The sequence below is a fragment of the Lepidothrix coronata genome, unplaced genomic scaffold, assembly GCF_001604755.1.
Source record: "Lepidothrix coronata isolate B3197 unplaced genomic scaffold, Lepidothrix_coronata-1.0 Scaffold84, whole genome shotgun sequence".
Classification (NCBI taxonomy): Eukaryota; Metazoa; Chordata; class Aves; order Passeriformes; family Pipridae; genus Lepidothrix; species Lepidothrix coronata.
Genome location: NW_016690264.1, coordinates 3,484,027 through 3,508,033, shown reverse-complemented (window position 1 = coordinate 3,508,033; position 24,007 = coordinate 3,484,027). Strand labels below are relative to the sequence as shown.

Sequence of the window (24,007 nt, the reverse complement as noted above, 5' to 3'; positions counted from 1 at the left end):
AAGTAGACAATATGCAGTGGCAGCAGAACTCCCTGTAATGGGATAACAATAAAGCATTAAGAACTGTAGATAAGATATTATGATAATAATCTGATACTGTAAATTATGGTTTGAAGAGGATTAAATGTCATTACTGCAAATTAGTATTTATTTAAGCTCCAGCAGGCCTTTGCACACCGTCTGAAGGAAAGGTGGGCTGTGGGCAGACTCTCCACCACAGACACTTGCTGTCCTGAATCCCACTGCAGCAAGTTAGGATCTACCAACATAGAACTACTGCTGACAGGGTTCACCTAGAAAACCACAACAGGACTACAAGGAAGGATTTCTTGATGGGGAAGTCTAGCAACTCGCTTTTGACCTTCCTGAAGTTACCTTCAAGCTGTAGAAAGCAGGCAGCCCCATCTGCTTCCCAAGCTGCAGGCTCAGACGTGACCCCATGGACAGGGGTCCACGGTGTCTCCTGGGCCTCCAGCTCTCTCCCAACACACAGGATAGCAATGTGTGGGAATGGCAGTGCTGCTTTAACCCTTTCCCATTGCAAAACCTGCAGGCACAGCAACAGGCAAACAGGAGCATGAGGAGAGAAAGTGGGGAGAAAAGAAAGAGGGAGAAGTGTGCTTTCACAGCAGGGAGCAATACCCAAGCTCACTAAAGGGAGGAGTAGAGAGAAAATAGCCTCAGGATCTTTTCTAAAATTAAGGTGTTGGGGGGTTACTTAGCAATTTAACCTCGTGTTAACATCTGGTCCTTTCTTAGCTCTAGGCTTAAAAAAGTTTTATCCCAGCCCTAGTCCCAGTGGCCCCCCAGGTAAGAGGGGGAAGATGGCTGTGGAGCACACAGCCCTTTCTCTAAAGCAGCTCCAATCTCTGACACAGTGATGGAAGAGGATATTAGCAGTGGGAAATTTTTTCAAGGCCAGTACTTTAATGAGCTCCTAAATAATGACTTTATCTTAGAGGCACACTCAATATTCATTCAGCATCACACCCAAACAAAACCACTGCCTGACTTCAGTCAACAGAAAACAAGTCCAGAGGAAACAGCCCTCCACTTTGGGAAGCAGTGATGGGACAGGCCATCCCTCACTGGGCCCAGGGTGAGAGACTTCCCTGGTGTGACAGAAGGTGGAGCGAGCTGTGCTCCCCTCCAGCTGCTGCTCCTGGCTGAGCCTGTGGCACTGCTCACTCCCACCCACCCTGCATCAAGGCAAAGATGCCTGTGTTTCTCCACAGCTCAAGGGGACGTTCATGCCACTCAGTCAAGGTCTGAGCCACCTTTTTTCCACTCTCGTAATTAGAATCTGATATCAACAACAAGCACGGAGTTTGCAGAGCAATGAAACAACCGCTTAGTGCCAAAGTGGGTGTCACTTAACCTCTTGGGTGCAGAGATGCTGGTTTTGGACCAGATCTCAAACCTCTTCTTTGTTCAGGGGTAGGTTTAATTTGCTTTTTAATCCAGCTGAGCCAAGGGAGAAGGCCTTTGGCTTTGCTCCTAGCACCCAGTCCCACAAAAGCTTTGCCACAGTCCTCTTTCACAAATAGTCACCAGTTTTACATTGCTTCAAACATGCCCATTAATCAGTTTTGCTTCTGTGAATCATTCTGGTTAGCACATCTCAACTGGGATGGTTTTGATCATACTTTCACCGTTTTTTTGATTCTGAGTTTTGGGCCACAAACATCTTGGAGATTATGCCTATCCCAACATGAAATACTGTCTCTGCCAGAGCCTGGGGAACTCCTACAGGAGACTATTTCCATGAAAATTTCCCCAGTCCAGAAATAGCCTCTGGGTATGTCTTTTTTATGGCTCTGGGATGCTTATGAGAGCAGATTGGGAACTAACCTCTCTTGACACAGAAACCATCCAGCAACCTCTGGAGCTCCCATATATCTATTTTCAAGTTTCATTTCATTTTTAGAATTCTCCTTTATTTGTGAGTGCCAGCAGGAAGCAGAAACCCAAGCTGGAGTACTGTGAATACCCTGCTTCCCCAACCATGGCAGAGACCGAGAAACACCTCTCATTAGCACAGTGTTGCAGACCTTGGAGGTTCACAGCATGTAGCAAAATCTCTGTCCTGTTTCCATGGGCAAGCAAGGACTCCCTGGCATTTTCTGGGACTCACATGCCCAGTTCCCACTTCACTGACTGGCTCTGTGAATGTAAACCTCAGAAGGTCCTTTGAAATTTCCACCTGCAAGAGGCACACATTTTGTGACTACTAATTAGCCAAATGTCTTCAATTTCACAGGAATGCTCTTTTCATTTGTTTTGTATCATGGATTCCATGAAGAATAGTCTGGGGTTTGCATTAGAACAAACATCAGTTCTGTGCTCACACAAATAACCTGTTCCCACCTACAACCCAAATATTCCTGCTTGCTTTTAAAGGCTGCACCCAGCAGTGCCAACAGCAGGCATGGTACAGGACTGAGAGGAATACAGATGATATATTTCAAAGGGGAAAAGGTGCACAGTCTATTCCCTGCAAGGGAGTTCCTCTGGGCCAGTTTGAGGAAAATTGTTGCAAAAGCAAAACCTTCCCTCTTCCCTGGTACTGCTATTTAAATTACTTCTATGGGATGCCACCATCAGTCACTGAGTTTTAATATTACCACAGCAGCATTACAGGAGAATGAGTGCTGAATCGATAAAAAAATTAAGGAAATACAGTTTTTATTACAGAGTGATATTTGGAATTGATCCCTCAGGCTTTCCAGTCGCCTCAGCTTTGTTTTATATGCCCATGGATGGAGCATTGTGCAAAGTCGTTTGAATGCAGGAACCAATCAGTCGTAATCTAATTTTAAATGGACCACAAGCAAACTGAGAAAATAAAGACAGGCAGGGGCATCATGTTGACAGATGTGCCTATGGTATATTGTATGTCTGCTCTGCCTAACTAGGAGAAATACTCTCTTAAATTGCTTTATCTATGTATAATGCCAATAACAAGAACAATAGGGGGGAAACTTGGTTTCTGCAGGGACATGAAGAATAAATTTATAGAAAAAAATGTGAAAAGAAAAAATAATGTCATATCTTCTTGGTCTCACTTGTAAAATGCTAAACTAACAGCCAATAAGTACATGAAAACCATAGAATAAGCAGCATGGATGTTTAACTTGCTCAAGTAACAAGGATTTCCCTCTGAGGCCAAAATCCAATTGTTCCTCCAACTCCTCAAGTGAAGGTGCTACAATTTGCCTCAAGGAATCGTGGACAAATACAGACATTATCAGCAGGTGATAATCAGTGCACACAGCACTGTGTGCAGCTTTCTGCAACTTCACCTCACAATGCAGTACTAATTAATTTCAACTGCTTTCACCTGCTATTTGCAATTATGATTTCCTCTCTCATTTCTACCACCATGAGCTCTTACAGTTGACCAATCCCTCCCCTGTTTAATCCAGTTTACACAGCTCCAGGAGGCAGCTCCTTAAATCACAAGTGTTGCAAGACAGCAGCAGTGACCTGCCCCTGTGCTCCCCACAGCCAAAATCTGACCCTACCAAGTGGCAACATCCTTAGTCTCAGCTTACTATGTTTGGGTATTGAAGCTTCAACCTCTGCTCGTTCCTCTGGGAGGGCTGATGGTCTCTGAGATGTCCATCTTCCACCTGCCAACCCATGAGGGTGATTTGCCCACACAGCAGAAATTAGCTCAAGTACCTTTGTGTGCCTTTAGAGCTGGCCCTTCCCAAGTCAGCAGCTTTCACTGGTCCTTTACTGAACTTGCACCACCCGTGGCTGTAATTCCTGCTCTGTCCTGACTCAAACTGCTGTATTTGCTTCCTAAACATAAAGAAAACAGAATTAGAGGCTCTTCTCTAAATTTAAGACCCAGTTAGTATGGGATGCTACCACGGTGCATTAAGAGCTGTCACTCTGAGACCCCTCCAGACCTACTGAAATACATCTACCATGATATGTGGGAGAAGTTACATTACCACAGGGGCTCAACTTCAGGAAATACTTTAGAAACTGATATTTTTCTAACAGAAAAAAAATATACCAGTTGCATTGAGGTGATTCAGCAGCCAATCTCCCTGGATGAAAAAATAGATCAAGAGAACGAATCACCAACCTAAATATTCATGATGGATTCACCACTAGTAATCATGACCACATTTCATTCTCCTCTGCAGATACAAGCTTGACCATTAATGCTGACTGCTGGTTCTGTGGAAAACCATCAAGCCAAAACAGAAATTCAAAATGATTTTGAGGAAAATAAAATGTCAGTGAATAATAATCAGGAGATAACAAAAACAAACAAACAAACAAAATCCCCTTCAACCATGAAAGAATGTTTCTTTAGTTAAAAAGGAAAAATATCCAATTCAAAGGAGAGATGTTAAAATAATTTTAAAATTCAATCACAAATAGAAAAGTCATTCTATCATATCCTATGATATCAAGAACATATATCAGCAGCAAGGAAGAGCAGACAATATGAAAAAGGAATTTAAAGGTATCAATGTAAATTTTAAGGCTTGTAGAATAATAAAAATATGGAAATTAAATATAATAACACGATAATAAATCCTAGCCAGGTTGCAAATTTCATAATAGATGAGGATGGAAAAATTGTCAGACATCTTGCAGGAAACACAGAAATAAACAGCAAACATTTCTGTTCTGTATTTAAAATGATGGAAAATTTGTTAATCTTTTACAGCGACATGCCAACACTTTCTATTCCAACAGTAACAGACTTTAAACGGCCATTAAATGTAAACATTTAAAAGTATGATTGGATAATTTGTTCTCCAGACTATCAAAAGCATTGACAAAGATCTCCCTGAAACAGGTACATTCTTTTCAAATCATCTTTATTCAATGAGAAAGCCTCCAAGGAACCTCAAGAAATTCAGGACCACCCCAGTAGTGAGTAGGTTTCCCAGGGTGACCACAGCACTTACCTCCCTACACCCACAGGCTGGATTCTCATCCCTACCCCTCCCCACATCAACAGCAAAAGGCACCGCTACGCTATTTCTTGGCTTCAGAAACTCTTTGCAGTCAATTTGTTTGGTTTCCCTGTTCTCCAGCCCACCTTGGAGGATGCTATTTGTTAAACAGATCCTACTTGAGAGTTTGTGATTATATTTTGATTTGATTTGTTTATCACATTTAAACCTCAGAGCACTTGGACTGGCCAGGAACATAAATACAATTATAGTAGTAACAAACACCAAGTAAACTGCACTGACTCACTGCAACACGCTCCTCAGGCCCGGCCAACCAACTGCTTTCGCTTTGCTTTCCTGCCCACTGTTTGTGAGGCAGATGCTCTTTGGGGGAAAAGCTGTACCACCTTCACCCAGAGTCCAAGTTTGACTTTACTACACATTTGCCCTCTTGCTTAAGTTATGCCAGCCCATCTGCAGGCGAATCTAATCCTCTTGTTAGCTAGCAACTGGTAGCTCAGCTCTGCTCCGCTGTGCTTCGCATTATACAGATCAGCCAAGTATTGATGCAACATCACTGAGGAGAATCTAGATTTTATTTTTTTTTTCCTTGTGCTTTCTTCTTTGGAAACTTAAAATACATGCTGGAAATAATTTCAAGGGCTGCTGAGCATTGCCACTGGGGGAATGCAAGGGGCTTTCAACACTAAGACTAAAAGACAGTTGGAAATTTGCAAGCAGTTGTCTTTGAAATTAGATTTTCAGGCTAAATTCAAACAAGTTGGTGTAGCTTGTCCCACTCCCTGGAAATACATGAAGGGCTTCTGACAGAGGGTAACAAAAGCTCTTCTATCTTGCTGGATTTAGCCCACTGTGTCTCATCCCAGGGCCCTGGCCCAACTGAAAGCACCCAACCAAATGTTTGTCTGGGGGACTCACACCAGCATCAGCCAGGGGAGGCGAAACCAGCACTGCAAACTCACAGCAGTAATAGCAGAACCGCTGCAAGAGGAAGGTGCAGTGCAGCCCATGTTTGCTCAATCAGTCCAGATTTCTTCAAAGCCAACTCACCAGCAAGGCCAGGATGGGGAGAGTTCACCCTCAGCATCACTGCCCCACCAGGTCCTGGATCACCAGAGACAACCATGAGCCCCAGCTGCTGGTGCACATCTGGTGGTGTTATTTGCCATCTCTGTTTCAGAAGCTCCAACAGGAGCCAGACCTGCCTTGTTACACCCTTTCAACGATAAATCCTTTCACAAATCATTGGCACTCAAACTAGGCAAGGTAGACCAAAAATATTACAAATGCAACAAAAAGAACCTTGCTAAAGTGCACAGAAGTCTTCTGTGTCAGAAACAGAAAGTAAAGCCAGGCATCCTCAGCCCCAACTTCAAGCTTAGACACTCCCTATAATACATTTATCTGAATTCACTCACGTTCCTCAGCCCTTTGAGGCTTGACACTACCCAGCTCCTATTAAATAAAGCACCATTGTATCAGAAGAGGAGCTGGCCAGAGCAGTCTTTGCATAGCAGGTTGTGTTTCACTCTTGGTACTAGTTTATATTCATATAATACAGTTTTACATTACAAATTTCCACATTTTACCTTCCTGTGACCTAAACATAGCTCAGCAGCATTTGCTTCCGTGCCATCTCCACTTTCATACAACGAGGGAAGGAGATGTGCCAAGTCATCCTCATGGAGAGGTCACTTAATTTTGGTTTGTAAAGCCAAATCTCCTGCTATCTCCATAATTACCAATCAATACATAAATAGCAAAATTAAGCCCCATTATTCTCATTTACCACAAAATTAAATGAATTAATTAAACATGGAAAAGTGCTGATGTCTGCCAAATCATTACTTCCAACAGATAAAAACAAATTCAGGAATGATATGCAGACAGGAGAAGAAAATTAGCTTTCCATCCTGTAACGCACTGAATTATTGCAAGGAAAACTGTAAATAACAATCAGCAGGCCAGGCTTCTCTATCTGAACACTGGGACAAGACAGACACATTCTTTGTTAGGAAGGAAAAAACCACTCTGAAACAATTCCCTTGTTTTTGTTTTTGGGGAACAGAAAAGGCCCTGGGGACTGGTAACAACTGGCTTCAACAAGAACGGCTCTTTAAAGCTGATTTGCTGAAGGACTGCTGCTCTGTAATTATCATGAATGGTTTTAGCTAAACATCTCAAAGGAACAAAAGAGGCTGGAAACACTTGGAGACAAGTTGTGACCATAGTAAGTTCCTGCAGGTGGCTGAATAATAGTGGGGACACAGACTTCCCAGGACTTAGAGTTGGAAAAATAGGGGAAAACTGAACTGGAGCATTGAAGAGTTTTGAAACTTCAGCGTCTTCTGTCCTAATGAAGATGCATCAACAGGCTGGTTCTGAAGTTACAGTCATAAGACAAATGCATCACTGCAAGCAGTGTTTGAAAGACACTTGCAATTACAGCTGCTCTGGAAGAATGAAATATATACTGTTCCTTAAATAAACTGAAAAAATGATAACCTCTTTTAACTGTCGTGGTGTAGTAGAGACATCTTCATATCTTCCTTAATGAGATTTTTATTGCCAGTGTAAATTTGTCTTGAACTGAATTTTTGTCTTGGGAACTCTGAATTATGTTATACCAAGTTGTTCCTGGTAAGCATGCAGGCTTGCACACATTTTTTGCTGTGAAAATGGCTCCTTCTGGCAAACTGAAAGCAATTGAAGCTCGATTTAATTAGCTGCCTTCTGTAAATATGCCATTATTCTTCTAACTCGATGCTGGAGTTATATTTACAAAGGGAACAGATAGCAATAATTATTTCGGGCCGTAGTTAGTCTGTATTAGTTAATGCCTGAGTGTAATTGAGAGGAAATTAAGACAAGTGTAGTCTTTGGGGAGGGGGAGGGAAGAATATACCAGTCTACAGCAGTACAGACACTGCACCTGTATGTTCCTTCTTGGGCTGGAATACACAGAAAGTTTTAACTAAAAAAAGCAAACATTTACTCTGTGCTCTGGAACCAGAGAGGGTTAATGATAATCACCTGACATTTTCAGTCATTCAAAATTTGGTGGAGGTTTTAAATAACTCTTACCAGCCATTTTCTCTGAGTTTCTATCTGCTTTTCAAGTTAGAGCCCCATGAACTAACTGCAGCTGGTGCATTAGTCCTCACTAAGGAAAGGATCACAGAGCCAAGCAGCTCAGAAATCTGCGGAGATCCATAGCTGGAGGAGCATGAGTTGCTTGGAAAGGTTTTGCAGATGGTGTCTGAGAGCCCTTGCATGGCTCAGGACAGGGGGAAGCTGTTCCAAGAACATTTTCCTGCACCTCTGAAATGAGCTAATACTTTCCAGTGCCCACCTTAAGAGGATTCCTCAAATTAACCAACTGCCCTATAGCCCTTTTCTTCGGTTCGGATATGTTATTCAAATTAACTCTCAGAATGTATTAGTTTAATTGCATCACCATGTAGATGCTTCTATTTAAAATTAAAGAGGCCTTAATTCAATTTACCTTAATCCACTTTCAAAGTAAATTATAGCAAATGAAGAGTTTGCTAGTTCTGAATGATTGTTCACACTTAGGTTAAATGCAGTTTAACAAACTCTCTTGAAATGTATGTATCTATCCAATTTTCATTACCTACCTTTTATGTCACCACAACACATGTTCCCCCTTTTTTAGGCTTGCAAGTGACAAACTGCGAGTGCAATACTAAAAATTAATTATTCAGATATTGCATTCCTTTACATGGTAAAAATTCTTGAATAAATTTATGGGAATGTTTCTATGCACACGGGTTAACAAATTGGGCCCACTGTTTCCATGGTGGAAGTAGTTGTTGATGCAAGTTGTAGGGTAAGGATGGCTTTGTGATTAGCTTATTGCACCAAGCAGTAGAAGACAGCGTTTTGAGATTCACATTTCCAGCAAAAGCTCCCTCTGCCATACTGGACAGCCCCAGTGGGTATGTGATAGCTGAGGAACATGCCCAGGCCATCAACATCAACCTCGCTGGGATCTTGCACCAACAGCTGCTGTGCTAAACAGCTTCTGTCTCCAGGGCTCACTGGCTTGCTGTGCTGCCTTGTATGGTAGAGAAACTCCCCCCCTGTGCTCTAAGACAGGGTCAGAAACCACTTATTTTCACCTGCTCAGTGTCCACCCAATTTGTGGGCTCAGGATATTTCAGTGGTGCCCAGAGGATGGCGGAAGCCTGGGCACACTCAGAGCATCCCCACACCAACACAGGGCAGGTCATGCCAGCTGTCCCCCTCTGCTCCTGGCAGAGGCAGGATGCACCAGGGCTCACAGCACCCTTCTCCCAAATGCACTGTTGTCCACAGCCTTCCTTTAAACTCACCTTGAAGTCATGGGTTTCTCTCTGTGCTTCATGGTTGGCTAATCAGCAACACTACAAGCAAACTCATGAGGCCACCTAATCTGCAGGCGCCAAGTCAATGGGGTTTGAGTAGCAAGACACTGACAAGCCAGAAAGTAACCAAGTTCCACTGGTGCTACTCATTCCTGTGCTATTTCCTTGCCATACAGAGCTCCACAGCAAATCAAAGGACCCTCAGGGTACCTATTCAACAAGAAACAAATTCTCACTTCAGCCATTATGTAAATGAAATGCTAAAAATGTTCTTTTTTTCCTCTGAGGTATTAGTACTACTAATTCAAGGTGCACAAACTTCATAATCAAGTAAAATATTATCTTGTGGTACTTGCAAAGTGCCAGAAGTTTATTGACTATGTTTCTGGGAGACCAGAATATTCACAGAGTTTTAGATGTTCTTTAGCCAAGGTTCAGACAAAAAGTGTTGTCATAATTTAAAATTCTGTTGTAAGGTAGGATGGGAAATGGCATGCATCTGGCATGGAGCTACTTAGAAATGAAGAGTTAATACAGTAACAACAAAAAAAGATCTAGTGTATCTGAGCACACATGGTTTCTCCTTTGTGCAACTTTTGATTTCAGTGTCCTGCCAAAAGCTGAACTGAACTATGAATACCAACTATTTTAGTCTTTAAGAGTTACAGTGCAGGAAATTCACATCTCTGTATTCTTTCCTCTAGCTGTCACTCAGGCTGCTCCTTGTGAAAGACTTGAATCCAAAAGGCAGCTTTGGACTTTAATTTGACAGCACATGGATCAGATAGATCAGCCCCCCATTTAGGAGCACAAAGCTGGAATACACAGCCACAATACATGCTGAACTGCTGCATGACTCACAGCACAACAGCCCCCGTTTGCCCTGCACGGTGCCATCACTGCTCCCTGGGCTGGTGAGGATGTGTCCCAGGGTACCACAGACCCACAGACTTTCACAGATATGTTCACCCCGACAGGCACGACAGCCTCTCTCTGCAGTGAGCCACACTGGCCCAGTTACAGGGAATCAGTAAGTGTCACTTCCACCTGAGCACCGAACTCCAACCCACAGCACACTACAGAGAACTGCTCTGAACAAAGCCTCATCTGCTCTCATGGCTTCCAACTGCTGACAAAGTAGATAAAATATCCAAGACAGATACTCAGATAAACATCTGATACTCTAATTGGACCATCTTTCCCACAAAATACATCCATCACACCCAGAATCCCACTAATTTAAGTTTCTTCCCTGCACTCAACTTTAAATAGAGCACTTAATACTAAAATGGAGTACAGCTGTACTCAGCAAAGCGGTCCTGAGCAAGTGCCACCACCAGTGACCCAAGTGGTAAACCATGTCAAAATCCTACACTCCACCAGGCACATTTGGAAGTTTGGCTCTAACCTCCACAAAATCCTGCTGAGAGCAGGTGTATGATGTCCGAGTAGTGGGAAAGGAGATGCAGAGACTGGGGCACAGAGCAAGGAGGAAGGCAACCTGAGTCACTCCAGCTATGTGGTGTGTGCTCAGACTCAGGTGAGACTCTGAAGAGGAGCAGCTATTAAAGAATGGAGCTCTGGGTCCAAATGAGATACCTGGAGATTACAGGTACAGATGTTCCTGGGAAGGTGAATGGCAGCTGGGTGTGTGGATGGGGCTAAGGGACTGGAGTAGCAGAAGGATATGGGGTAAGGTTTCCATAGAGAGAGGCTAGCACAGAGTACAAAGTGCCTTTCAAAATCAGGAACATAGGCCTGATGAAAAAAGGGTTCAGAGCAGGCAGTGGGTGGAACCAGATGCAGCAGAGACATCAGCTCAACCCAGCTGCCAAGAGCCTTGAAACAGTGACAGGCAGAGAGCCTGGGAGTTACTCCTCCCAGCTCAGCAGTAGCTCTTCCCAAGCAATGCAACCACAAGAAATGCTTTTTTTCTACACCTCAGAGAAATTCCAACTGGAGCATTAAATGGTTTTAACACAGACATAAGCAGGAGTGGACTGTGAAGGACTCCTTGGGCAGCAAGTCCAGGCTCCTGCAGGACTCACCCCCATAATCCCTTTCACACCCTGAGGATGCTCCTTTAAAAAGCCAACTTTGGGTTTTGCCTAATGCTCCTACTGCACCCTTGTCCCAGAATTGCCCTGACCAGACATGAAGAAGCTTCTGACATCCTAAATTAATTCATGACTAATCTAGATCTCTTTGTTCTCCTGCTAAGATTATCCTCAGCTGAAACAGCTCTTCCCCACTCTCTTGGGCTTTTGCCCCTTGATGTGCTCACAGAAAGAAAACTAATCCCTTTTCAGCTTTTGTTTTTCTTGGCTAAGGAGGTCAAACTGAAGTTTAAATCTATTTGTTAGCTAAGATTTTGTAGCAGTTCCCATTAGTTTTTAAATAGAGTTGAAATGATGTGATAGTGGCCACGGTTTTTACCTGCTCCAGGCACAAAACTAGAAATATAGACACCAGGTGAATGAAATGCACACAGGATGGTTAACACAACAACCCAAAGCTCACTTCTACTGCTTACCTTGTGTAACGAGGTAGGATGGTTGAACAGAAGCCAAATTTAGTCCTCCTGAAATGGAGGGAAGCCTGCCAAACAGACATGCCTCGCTAATGTAAAATACCTGTGTTCAGGGGAAGCAATTTACATTCCTGTTAGGTCTGCTTTGCAGTTAAAAACCTCTAATGCTTTTGAAATCCAGCTGTGCTGATTTCTGAACACGGGGTGTCTTGTACCCAGAGACAGACAAACTGACAGCAAGATGCTGTAGAGGGAGATCACAGCAGTGCAGAGGGGAAAATTAGGAGATGTCCAAAGGACACATATCAGAAAGAGGAAGCCTGCGAAGTGAGAAGATGCACAGATACAGGCACAGTGTCCAGAGTCAGCTGGAAGATGATGCTATTGCCCCATCACTGAAGCTAAGAGAGAGAGAAAAAAACCTACAAAGGGATAGATTCCCCTTAGTTTGCAGGGGCCAAATGCTTATCTCTTTTATTCCAAACTTACCTGGGTGCAACAACCATTCCGATGAGCAGCAGGTAGTTCAGGGCAGACACAGCCAAGAGTACATAATTGGAGCAGGGCTGTGCTTTGCATGGCAGGCGAGCTGTCTTAGTAATACAGATGAAAATATGCCATTAAACATGTTACTTCGCTCAGCACTGCCATATATAAAACTGTTTTTCGAAGATACAATTCACTACAAAAAGAGTTGAGTACATTTTTCTGTCACAGCAAGAAAAAAATATGGGTAGCTAGGTTTAAAGGAGAAGAAAGCATGTGCCCTGCTTTATGACCCTGATTTTTGTTTATTGTTTGGATCCTACACCATATTTTTCTCGTTTTCTCCTTCAATTATTTATTAAGAAAAAAAAGAGATGGAAAAGGGTTCTCTGTTCTTGTTTGTGCCATCACTCATGGCTGCTGCTGTGGGAATACTGCTAACAGCAGCTACTAGTGTTTTATTAAAAATAATAAAGTATATAGTTATCATAAAATAGCAATGTGATCAAAAGGATTATTCTGTTATGCTCTTCTCTCAGTTTTAACTGTAAATTAGAGCTCGGGTAAAAACAATCTACTGTAGAGCACATAAAGTTTGGAAAATATAATGTATTTCTATATAAACTGTTCAGTTAATCAGACATATACATTACAGAGCACTCCCCTCATGGAAAATGGGAATCTCACATATATTATTTGCACTGAAGCTTTTATTCTGTATTTTATAGATGCACAGAGGCCGATCGGCTCAACTCCATTGACTTTCACGGCGCTGCTCCGGATCCGGCCCCGCTCCCCCGGCACTGAAACACACACCCACCCCCCTGCCAGCATCCCTGTGAACAGGAACACTGCTCCATCTGCTGGGCTCCCGCACAAGGGACAAGGGCAGGGTGAGGGCTGAAGAACATTCAGTGTGAGCGATAAATTCGAGGCGTACTGACGCCTGGCACTCGGGCATTAAATTCATCAAGTCAGCCAAAGCCATGCGCAGGGAGCGAGTGGTGTGTCTTCCTAAAACAAGCGCTGTCCTTCTGGCAGCACTGGGATTCAAACTGCGGCTTCACAGACAGAAGGGACTGCACACAAACCCTCCTTACACACATCATTGTTCACAACTCCTGTCCAAGTGCACACACCTCTGCTGATGCTCCCGAAGTGCAGTCAGGGCTCCCTCACTCCCTGAAAATCACAACCCTTCTGCAACAAGCCATGTTCCAACTGTCCCCTTTGGTTAAAGCATTGTTTCTTGTCGCCAGATAAATCTTGTTTTTATTTTCAGCCCACAGCATCAATACTTCTTAGCTGCTATATAATTTTCTTCCACTACCTGCTCTCTTCTCTGGCTTCTCATACATAGTCAGGGCAGATTGCATAGTCAAAACAGACCTGAGGCACATCCAAACACATCTTCCAGTGCTTGGTTTTCCCAAGGTAGGTGGGTGGTATGTCTCCCTGCTCCTTACACACTCATACTCCTTTAAAAACAAGTGTGAGTTAGATGAATAAAATAGTGTCTTTCCCCAGCAACATGACGTGGGTTTGCATTGAAACAATCTGTTTAAAACCTCTAACTTAAAAAAAAATAAGAAAAAGTCATGGTCTTGATTATTATTCAAAGCATATGCAATGATTCAAGCAAAAAAAACCCATTACACATTTGCATTTAACTTCTCTTTTTATTATTTATTCTCTTCTTGCATTTCTAAGAGCTCAGCCAGTGTAAAAATCAGGAACTGACTTCCTGGCTTTGTTTATACTTTTTAACATATCATCACCTTATAGTCAATTCACTTCAGGGTCCTTTTTCATTAACATGAAGCACTAACATCTGGATTGCAAATGCTGCAGTGGGATGTTCATTTATGTAAAAAACATTCCTACTGAAAATAAAGAAGTGAAAGAATGTCATTTATGGAGGTGTTTTTATAAACCCAGCAGCTAGCAGAGTTTAAGAACAGTATCAAAACAGAGGGGCAGTGTGACCTGGAGACACATCTGTAACAGTCATGGATGGTTTTAAATCCAGAAGTTTGGGACATGAATATTGCCAGACAAATTTCTGGGGAGAACCTCTTGCTGTAGGAAGCATTTGCAGAAGCCTCTGCTGCTCACCTTAAGCCAGCTCAGGCTGTGGGTGAGCAGCAAGCACTGCCCATCACAGCACCGGGAAACAGAGATTATCTGGGAGTGCACTGATCCACAGGAGGAGAATAACAGGTGGCAAGTGAAGGGAGCTCAGAGATGATGAAGTGAACTGTTTTTATGTATCCAGGATGCATAGTAAAGCAGCAGTCTTAACACTTATCCCCCAGCATTAAGCATTATATTGATGGAGTGACTTTTTGGTCAGAAGCCATCTGCTGTTTCCATGGGTAGGAGTCTAAAAGAATTAGAAAAGCTGAATATCAAAACCAGAAAAGTTTTAAATGGCTGTCGGTGTTTTCATGAGGCACCAGACCAGCAACAACACAAAGATACATAATAAAACCATTTCAGAAACAAATGCACAAGGCACCCTGCTACTGAGGCCCCAGGGTGATGGGGAATGACATTTGTCCATGCCAGCAGCCCTTTGAGGTGCAGAAGGCAAGAGTCTGGTCTTTCTGGGAGAACTGGGGTAAATCCTAGTGTCTCTGGCTCTCAGATGGGTGGGGGTTGGGATTGATGCATTTATGGATTTCAAATCTGGTAAGGAGAGAGAGGGACATGAGAGATGGCAAGTCAAGGAGAGCTTGGAGGGGAAGCAAAGATGGAGCAGGGCAGGAAAGAAGAGCAGCAGGGAAGGCAAGGGATAGAGGTTAAGAGGTTCTGCCAGTGACTGCAGCAGGAGCAGCAAGAATACAACCAAAGAGTGGCTACCAACCCCTAGTGACATCTGAGGAACGAGGTGCTGGGGGCCAAGGCACTCCAAAAACCCTTCAGCAAGGCTGCATCCTGCAGCAGCATGGTACAGTTGGAACATGGCTTGTTGCAGAAGGGTTGTGATTTTCAGGGAGCAAGGGAGCCCTGACTGCACTTTGGGAGCGTCAGCAGAGGTGTGTGCACTTGGACAGGAGTTGTGAACAATGATGTGTGTAAGGAGGGTTTGTGTGCAGTCCCTTCTGTCTGTGAAGCCACAGTTTGAATCCCAGTGCTGCCAGAAGGAGCACTTTTGGCAGAGGAGAGGCAGGATCTTGTGCACATCCTCTGGGGCTCGACTGTTGTAAGAGCCCCTTTGCCTTCAGGATTAGGTCAGGGAGGGTGTGGAGAGAGAGTGATGAGATTTTCTCTGAACAAGTTCAAAACTAATATATACCACTCCAACAATTCCTTCTGTGTGCCCCAGGCTGCTGGTCTCCTAGTTTCAGAGTGCTGAACACATCATGTGCCAGTTCTCTGTGCTCCTGACCACGCTGCAGTAACTGGGACTTTCTGGCATCCCTCGCGTGTCTGCTTTAAATGCCACAAGTGTTCAGCCATGGATGGACAGGGTCAGGATGAAGGCATACCCTGGAGCGATCTGGACAGATGCTGAGGGCATTTGTTCCTCTCTACACTCTCATCCCCACCTTTGCAGTTGCCCCAAGCAGAATAAACAGCAACATTTAAAGGTGAAATGGAGCCTTGCAGAACTGACAGCATAAGATAAGAGCCCAAGTCACAGGCAGGAAGGTGGGCAGCCTTTCAAATTTTCAAGGTGGTCAAGGCAGGGGCAGTGGGAGGGTGAAAGACAGGACAGGATGGCAGGAGCAGCCAGGCCTGCTTCTCTGCTGTCACTCCTCTGGCATGAAGCAGCCAAATCCCTTCAGTTGTCAAATGTGCACTATGCTATTGTTAATGATGCTATTACTTACCATATGTTTAGCAGTATGGCTGGATTTATTCAGCTTATTCAAATGTGAGATTGAACATTTTGGTGTAGCATGCGGCCTCAGGCTCGGGGGGGGGGTTAACTGTGGGAGAAAGCAAAAGCTAATGCAGAGTAGGAAAAATGTTAGTTACTTAACAAGGTCAATAGCATAAATTCTTATTTTGTTTACTTCAGAGAACACAGAAGATGGTATTTACACCCTGTTTCTGTTAATTACTTTCAGAGTAGGCTGTGAAATAATTTGTTCTCCTACCTAAAATTGTGCTTTATGTTACTAAAAAGAGCTTCCAGCCATTTCACCCAGGAATGACCCTGTAGAAAGATAAACTGATTCTTTTCTATCATCATAGATGGGGTCAAACTATGATATTCAGAGCCAATGCTTGCAGGACCTGAAACATTGGTTCTGGCACTTGAAAAAGTAAGGGTTATTTGTGAAATTCAGATTCAGGTTCAGCTTTCAAACCTGTCCAAAGATTTGGGTTATCCAAAGAGAAGATCCTTTTAAGAGCTGGCTTGCCTGGGTTTATCTCTTAATCACAAGTGCTCAAACCTGTAACTCCCATCAAATTCATATAAACCTGTGTTCTGCATGTTCAAAAAGCAAGGCCTGATAATTGCTGAAAGTAGCATAATGTTCCAAAAGTTGTGGAAATAAAGTCTTAGGAAAAATCGTATTTGTTTGAAAGAAATAAACACAAGAACTGTCTTTCTTCCCTTTGCTTTGCTGCTATGAAACAGATATTAACACCATGTATCTTACCCATACAATATCCCCACTGGATTCTCACCCAGTGCAACCAGTTTAATTACCAAGATCTTCTTATCATCAAAACTTATTCTGGTAGCCAGTTACTCCCAGCTTAGAATATCCTGCAGACATGGTTGCTTTTACAGAAGGCAGCATATTGACCTATTTTACCCCTGCCAGTGCCATATTCTGGCTCTTCTTCGATATATCCAAGCATAGCTCCAAATCCATCACCAGCCCAAACTCATATTCTTATTCTGACAAGGATAATGACAATAACTGACAGAAAGGAAACATCTTCCAAAATTATCCCAAAAATACCATTTTATTGGGAGTCCTCAATAAAACTAATAAATCACAGAGCTTGTATAAAATGGTGCCAGCTGATTTGTAGTTTGATTGGATCATGTAACGAAGAGGAAAGAAACAGCAGAATGGTAACTGCAACCATATTATTTTCCAAAGCAGCAAGCAACATTGCAAGACCTCTCCAGCTATTTAACATCAGATATTCTTCCAGATATTAACTCAGCTCAGAATAAACTGTACTAGCTCAATGCCCATGAACTGCACCTTCACTGCTCATGGTTTCCAAGGCACAGATATGACAATAATTAGTGGGCATGAAAATCAATTCTGATGACTCAAAAGACAATCTGTGATTATGGAAGTGACTGTGCCTGGAATAACAAGGCATATACTTTGCTTTCAGAACAAAACAGATTTTTCCTTTGACCACCACACTGTCGTTTTAAGCCAAACAAGAGGTAGCTCCGAACACAGCCACTATGGATCCACCAGGTGAAACACCATTCCTGAAGAAGCAAAAATGCATGCTGAAATCAGTGTTGCAACAGCAACTCCTTGCCTGGCTTTCAGGAAACTATCAGAGCTCTGCCTTAACATCCAAGACTTCCCAAATAGCACTCTCCTGGCAACATCTGACACAGTGCTCTTGGAGCATGTTATCATCCTGCACGAACAAGGAGATGAGGATATGGCCCTCAGTCCCCCTAATCCTTTGTTTGCTTCTGCTAAAGCAGCATAATAGGTCCATACTCTCCTACCAATGCACTGACAATACAGGGAACTGAACACTCACCTCATGCTGTAACCTCCCAGTTACAGCACTGGGAACACAATGTCCCAACACACAACAGATGACAGAGGAGTATTTCATACCTCATTTTAGTGGATCTTCAAAACAGAAAGCCCATCACCTTCTTCACGACTAAAAGGTAGTTTGGCAGAGAAGAGTAGCCATCAAACAAATTTGCAACAAAAAGCGTGAACCAAACCAGCAAGTTTCTTCTGCAAACAGCATCATGGGCTCTCCACAGATAGCACTGTAATTTACCCAAAGCATCACCAGCCTGGTTGAGAGGCTCCTATTTCACAAGGACGCACTACACGAGCAACCCCAGGGGGCACCTCATCAATGGATAATAGAAGGATAGTTCTTGAAGTGCCGGGTCTTGGTTAAAACAGAAATGTGTCTTTTTTCAGAGTAGCCGCAAGGCCAAAGTGCTTTGTAGCACATACAAAACAGTAAGTAACGATGTCCTTACTGCTATGAGCAAATACAGCACAATCATTTGCAAAAAACAGCTCATCAGTAGCTGCCTTCATTACTTTTACCTTTGCACACAATGCTGCAGATGTGGGGTCGCCAGCACAATGCCAAATGACAGAGAACCAAAATCCTCAACCCATTTGTAATTCTATTTGCAACAACAAAACATCCTCAAGGGGACCATGACAGCAGCTGGCAGCTTGTTTCAGTGCCCCAGTGCTGCTGGCACACTGCTCCTTGGCCAGGCAGGACCAGTCCCTGTTGGGCAGACCAGGCTCTCACCGTGCTGCTTCCCCATGCTGCTCCAAGCACGGCCCCATTTCCATTACAGCTGGGGTGTAAAAGATTAATGGCATAAAGAAATTTCAGGCTAAGGGTATCAGAGTAAGTAGAGAAACAGAAAACTACCAGTTATATAGAGCAGGGAAAGTACAATGCTACACGTAAAAACAAGTTTTGATAAGACATTTCCTTTGGGTCAAGATCTAGGGCCTGGCTTAGTGAGGTAAAAGGCACGAGGAAAGAGCAGTAACAGATGCAAAAGCATCTGGGACTGAAAAGTTTAAAAAAAAAAGGGGGGGGGAAAAAAAAGAGAAACATTTCAGACCTTAAAGTGGAAATTTAATAGTAGTAGGCTGTTCTTTAGCAAAAATACTGCTTTGATCTGTCATAGCACTGCCTATGGGTGTGCTATCTCAAGCATTTCAAAGAAATCTCTTATCATTGTGTACCTGCCTCAGAGAAATCATACCGCTGAAGGAACAAAAAGGTTGATTGTTATTTTAATTGAATTTGTTTTCAATTTATTTTCAGGCTGTCTGGGGGAAACCTTTTACACGTGCATTGTTTGATTTGTTTTTAACTTTGGTTCCATTATCCTAATAATGAAGCTTTTAAGGCATTTTAAGAAGCCTGTTTGTCCAAAAAGTTACTCACATTGATCAGATCAATACCTACGTAAGCGCCTGAAAGCAGGAAATAAATATGGATTAAAAAAAGCCAGCATTATTTTACAGAACTTGGGTTTTGTTGTGAATTCAGCTGCTCAGCATGAACCACTGACTTGATCTCTGCCAACATACACATCCATGAGCTAATGTGCCAGGGGATTATTTTCCAGGATCCTTTAATGCAGGCTACCTGCATGTGGTCTCTTTTTCAAAGGGGCTGAACACTTCCAGCTTATGCTGCTCTTCGTGTTAAGCTCCAGGCCAAACCAGGACAGAAGGACTCCTTGAATGAGATTAACAGTAAAGCCAGGATTTGTGCCACAATAGATTAATTAGTTTTCTAGGTAGTTAGCTAAGAGTTCTTTTCAGTTTTCTAACAAACCAGAGTTGTAGTAGCTGTTGAGCTGCAGGAAAGGGCACACTGCATGTGGAAAAGGCTGACAGGCAGCTATGCCCCTCTTCTGCAGGCTCCCACTGACAGCAGAGGGCTTTGGGATGAGGCCCTGAACTGCACCAGCTCTTCTTCCCACGCAAGCCCCTTATGCTGCCCTGAAGGCATAAAAGGATCCTGTAATCCCCTGCTCAGGGCAGCAGCATCCTCCCCCGCTGCCCTTCACGCTCAGACCTGTGGAGTTGCACTCTGCCACACCAGACCTTTTTGCAAACCTGTTTCTCCTGTGAGCCCGACAAACTGTGGTGGGATGGGGAAGGAGTCAGGAGCTGCCGGGTGGGACCCAGAAGGCCGTGTGCCATGGCACAGCTCCACACTCTGCCTGGGGCAGCTCCCACCTGCAGCAGCCCCAAGAGCTCCTCACTCACTTCTTTCAGGTCCAGAGGCAGTTTCCTCACTACCCACTTCCCTCCTGCCCTTTGAATATGTCAATTAACCAAACATCCTATTGCACAAGAAATTGAGGGTTCTTTTGTGTTGCGACAAAAAGGTTTCGAAGTTGATCTTTTCGCTTCTGGGCTTTCTTCTCAAAGTGGTATTGCTCCATTTTTTGAAGATATTTGGAGTCTTTTAACACTTAGAACTAGTTTTCATTAATAATAAAACAGTCTCAGCTAATCTTCTAATGATCCCTTCCTTTGGTGCAGTTTCAGCTCAGTTAATAGCTGAGCTTGCCTGTGTTGCCTGATGCAAAAGCAGCAGCTTGTACCCAGCACTTACATTCACTTCTTGCATTTATGAATGAAATTCATTATTTCTTTTCCATGGTAGTAAAACAGTGAGATGGCATTAGACAGACAGGCCTCATTTTATGTTATTATTTCAGTGGAGATCTATTAATTTTTCTGAATATGAAATTTCTTGGAAAGCAGAAATAAAAGGACAAAAGACTTGTAAACCGTTGTTTCTGTCAATCCCTTTCCCTTTCGTCTAGGCCCAAAAAGGAAACAAACTGTCAGCACCATTAATTTTTAAAATGCCATTTTAAAATTAAATATTGAGCTAGGTTTTTAAAAGACAGGACAGTTTTAAAAATTAAAGCACCAAGAACTAAACTAAGTACTTTTTCAGAGTACAGAGTATTTCTTTTTGGCCACTAAACTATGACTGCTCATTCCACCTAGCCAATTTTTCATTTTTACTACAAATTCCAAACATTCACAATTTACTCAGCTCCATCTTCACCTAAGCCACAAACCAGAAGTTTTAATAATCTGAAGAGGAATCTATTTAATGTAAGGTCCTGAGGGAAGGACCTGCCATTAGTCACATGTTTGTTCAGCATAAAGTTCACTGTGAGACCGTATTGCAATGTGTGTAAGGACAACGCCCTGTGGCTGCAGGATTTATTAGACAGGCTGTACACTAAAGCAAAAATGCTAATGTGGGTACCCTGGGCCAAATCTAAACCCAGGGAATGACACCAAGAAAGTTCATTTGCAGACACAGGGAATCTCTCAGAGCTGCAATAAGGTTGTTGTAAAGTTATGCCAAGGAGTGACCACAGTTCACGTTTTGCATCCAGTGGGACAGGTGGAAGCTGCAGCTGCCTGGCCGTGTCTTGGGGCAGGTCTCACACATCTGCCCTGGGCACAATACATGAAAAACAGCTCCAGGCTCATTTGTTAACAGGTTTTTCATATCTCCTCATTAAATCATGGAGCGTTATTACTGTGTCCTTAGATTACATCACCCCTACCTATATCAAGGAGCACTTTGCTATTCAGCAGTCCCAGTGAGACAGATAAAAACTTCAAGANCAGGAGTTGTGAACAATGATGTGTGTAAGGAGGGTTTGTGTGCAGTCCCTTCTGTCTGTGAAGCCGCAGTTTGAATCCCAGTGCTGCCAGAAGGAGCACTTTTGGCAGAGGAGAGGCAGGATCTTGTGCACATCCTCTGGGGCTCGACTGTTGTAAGAGCCCCTTTGCCTTCAGGATTAGGTCAGGGAGGGTGTGGAGAGAGAGTGATGAGATTTTCTCTGAACAAGTTCAAAACTAATATATACCACTCCAACAATTCCTTCTGTGTGCCCCAGGCTGCTGGTCTCCTAGTTTCAGAGTGGTGAACACATCATGTGCCAGTTCTCTGTGCTCCTGACCACGCTGCAGTAACTGGGACTTTCTGGCATCCCTCGCGTGTCTGCTTTAAATGCCACAAGTGTTCAGCCATGGATGGACAGGGTCAGGATGAAGGCATACCCTGGAGCGATCTGGACAGATGCTGAGGGCATTTGTTCCTCTCTACACTCTCATCCCCACCTTTGCAGTTGCCCCAAGCAGAATAAACAGCAACATTTAAAGGTGAAATGGAGCCTTGCAGAACTGACAGCATAAGATAAGAGCCCAAGTCACAGGCAGGAAGGTGGGCAGCCTTTCAAATTTTCAAGGTGGTCAAGGCAGGGGCAGTGGGAGGGTGAAAGACAGGACAGGATGGCAGGAGCAGCCAGGCCTGCTTCTCTGCTGTCACTCCTCTGGCATGAAGCAGCCAAATCCCTTCAGTTGTCAAATGTGCACTATGCTATTGTTAATGATGCTATTACTTACCATATGTTTAGCAGTATGGCTGGATTTATTCAGCTTATTCAAATGTGAGATTGAACATTTTGGTGTAGCATGCGGCCTCAGGCTCGGGGGGGGGGTTAACTGTGGGAGAAAGCAAAAGCTAATGCAGAGTAGGAAAAATGTTAGTTACTTAACAAGGTCAATAGCATAAATTCTTATTTTGTTTACTTCAGAGAACACAGAAGATGGTATTTACACCCTGTTTCTGTTAATTACTTTCAGAGTAGGCTGTGAAATAATTTGTTCTCCTACCTAAAATTGTGCTTTATGTTACTAAAAAGAGCTTCCAGCCATTTCACCCAGGAATGACCCTGTAGAAAGATAAACTGATTCTTTTCTATCATCATAGATGGGGTCAAACTATGATATTCAGAGCCAATGCTTGCAGGACCTGAAACATTGGTTCTGGCACTTGAAAAAGTAAGGGTTATTTGTGAAATTCAGATTCAGGTTCAGCTTTCAAACCTGTCCAAAGATTTGGGTTATCCAAAGAGAAGATCCTTTTAAGAGCTGGCTTGCCTGGGTTTATCTCTTAATCACAAGTGCTCAAACCTGTAACTCCCATCAAATTCATATAAACCTGTGTTCTGCATGTTCAAAAAGCAAGGCCTGATAATTGCTGAAAGTAGCATAATGTTCCAAAAGTTGTGGAAATAAAGTCTTAGGAAAAATCGTATTTGTTTGAAAGAAATAAACACAAGAACTGTCTTTCTTCCCTTTGCTTTGCTGCTATGAAACAGATATTAACACCATGTATCTTACCCATACAATATCCCCACTGGATTCTCACCCAGTGCAACCAGTTTAATTACCAAGATCTTCTTATCATCAAAACTTATTCTGGTAGCCAGTTACTCCCAGCTTAGAATATCCTGCAGACATGGTTGCTTTTACAGAAGGCAGCATATTGACCTATTTTACCCCTGCCAGTGCCATATTCTGGCTCTTCTTCGATATATCCAAGCATAGCTCCAAATCCATCACCAGCCCAAACTCATATTCTTATTCTGACAAGGATAATGACAATAACTGACAGAAAGGAAACATCTTCCAAAATTATCCCAAAAATACCATTTTATTGGGAGTCCTCAATAAAACTAATAAATCACAGAGCTTGTATAAAATGGTGCCAGCTGATTTGTAGTTTGATTGGATCATGTAACGAAGAGGAAAGAAACAGCAGAATGGTAACTGCAACCATATTATTTTCCAAAGCAGCAAGCAACATTGCAAGACCTCTCCAGCTATTTAACATCAGATATTCTTCCAGATATTAACTCAGCTCAGAATAAACTGTACTAGCTCAATGCCCATGAACTGCACCTTCACTGCTCATGGTTTCCAAGGCACAGATATGACAATAATTAGTGGGCATGAAAATCAATTCTGATGACTCAAAAGACAATCTGTGATTATGGAAGTGACTGTGCCTGGAATAACAAGGCATATACTTTGCTTTCAGAACAAAACAGATTTTTCCTTTGACCACCACACTGTCGTTTTAAGCCAAACAAGAGGTAGCTCCGAACACAGCCACTA

At 43.1% G+C, this 24,007-nt stretch overlaps 1 long non-coding RNA gene across 1 annotated transcript in view; it reads right to left on the bottom strand.

Moving 5' to 3' along the window:
- Positions 1–2,113: 2,113 nt before the first annotated feature.
- Positions 2,114–24,007, bottom strand: part of LOC108500045 — a 55,239-nt gene continuing 33,345 nt past the window's right edge. Inside the window, exons 3-4 of the long non-coding RNA XR_001875746.1 lie at positions 3,685–3,807; positions 2,114–2,203 (exon numbers count right to left, since the gene is read on the bottom strand). This is a non-coding gene — a long non-coding RNA (uncharacterized LOC108500045). The remainder of the gene's footprint in view (positions 2,204–3,684; positions 3,808–24,007) is intronic.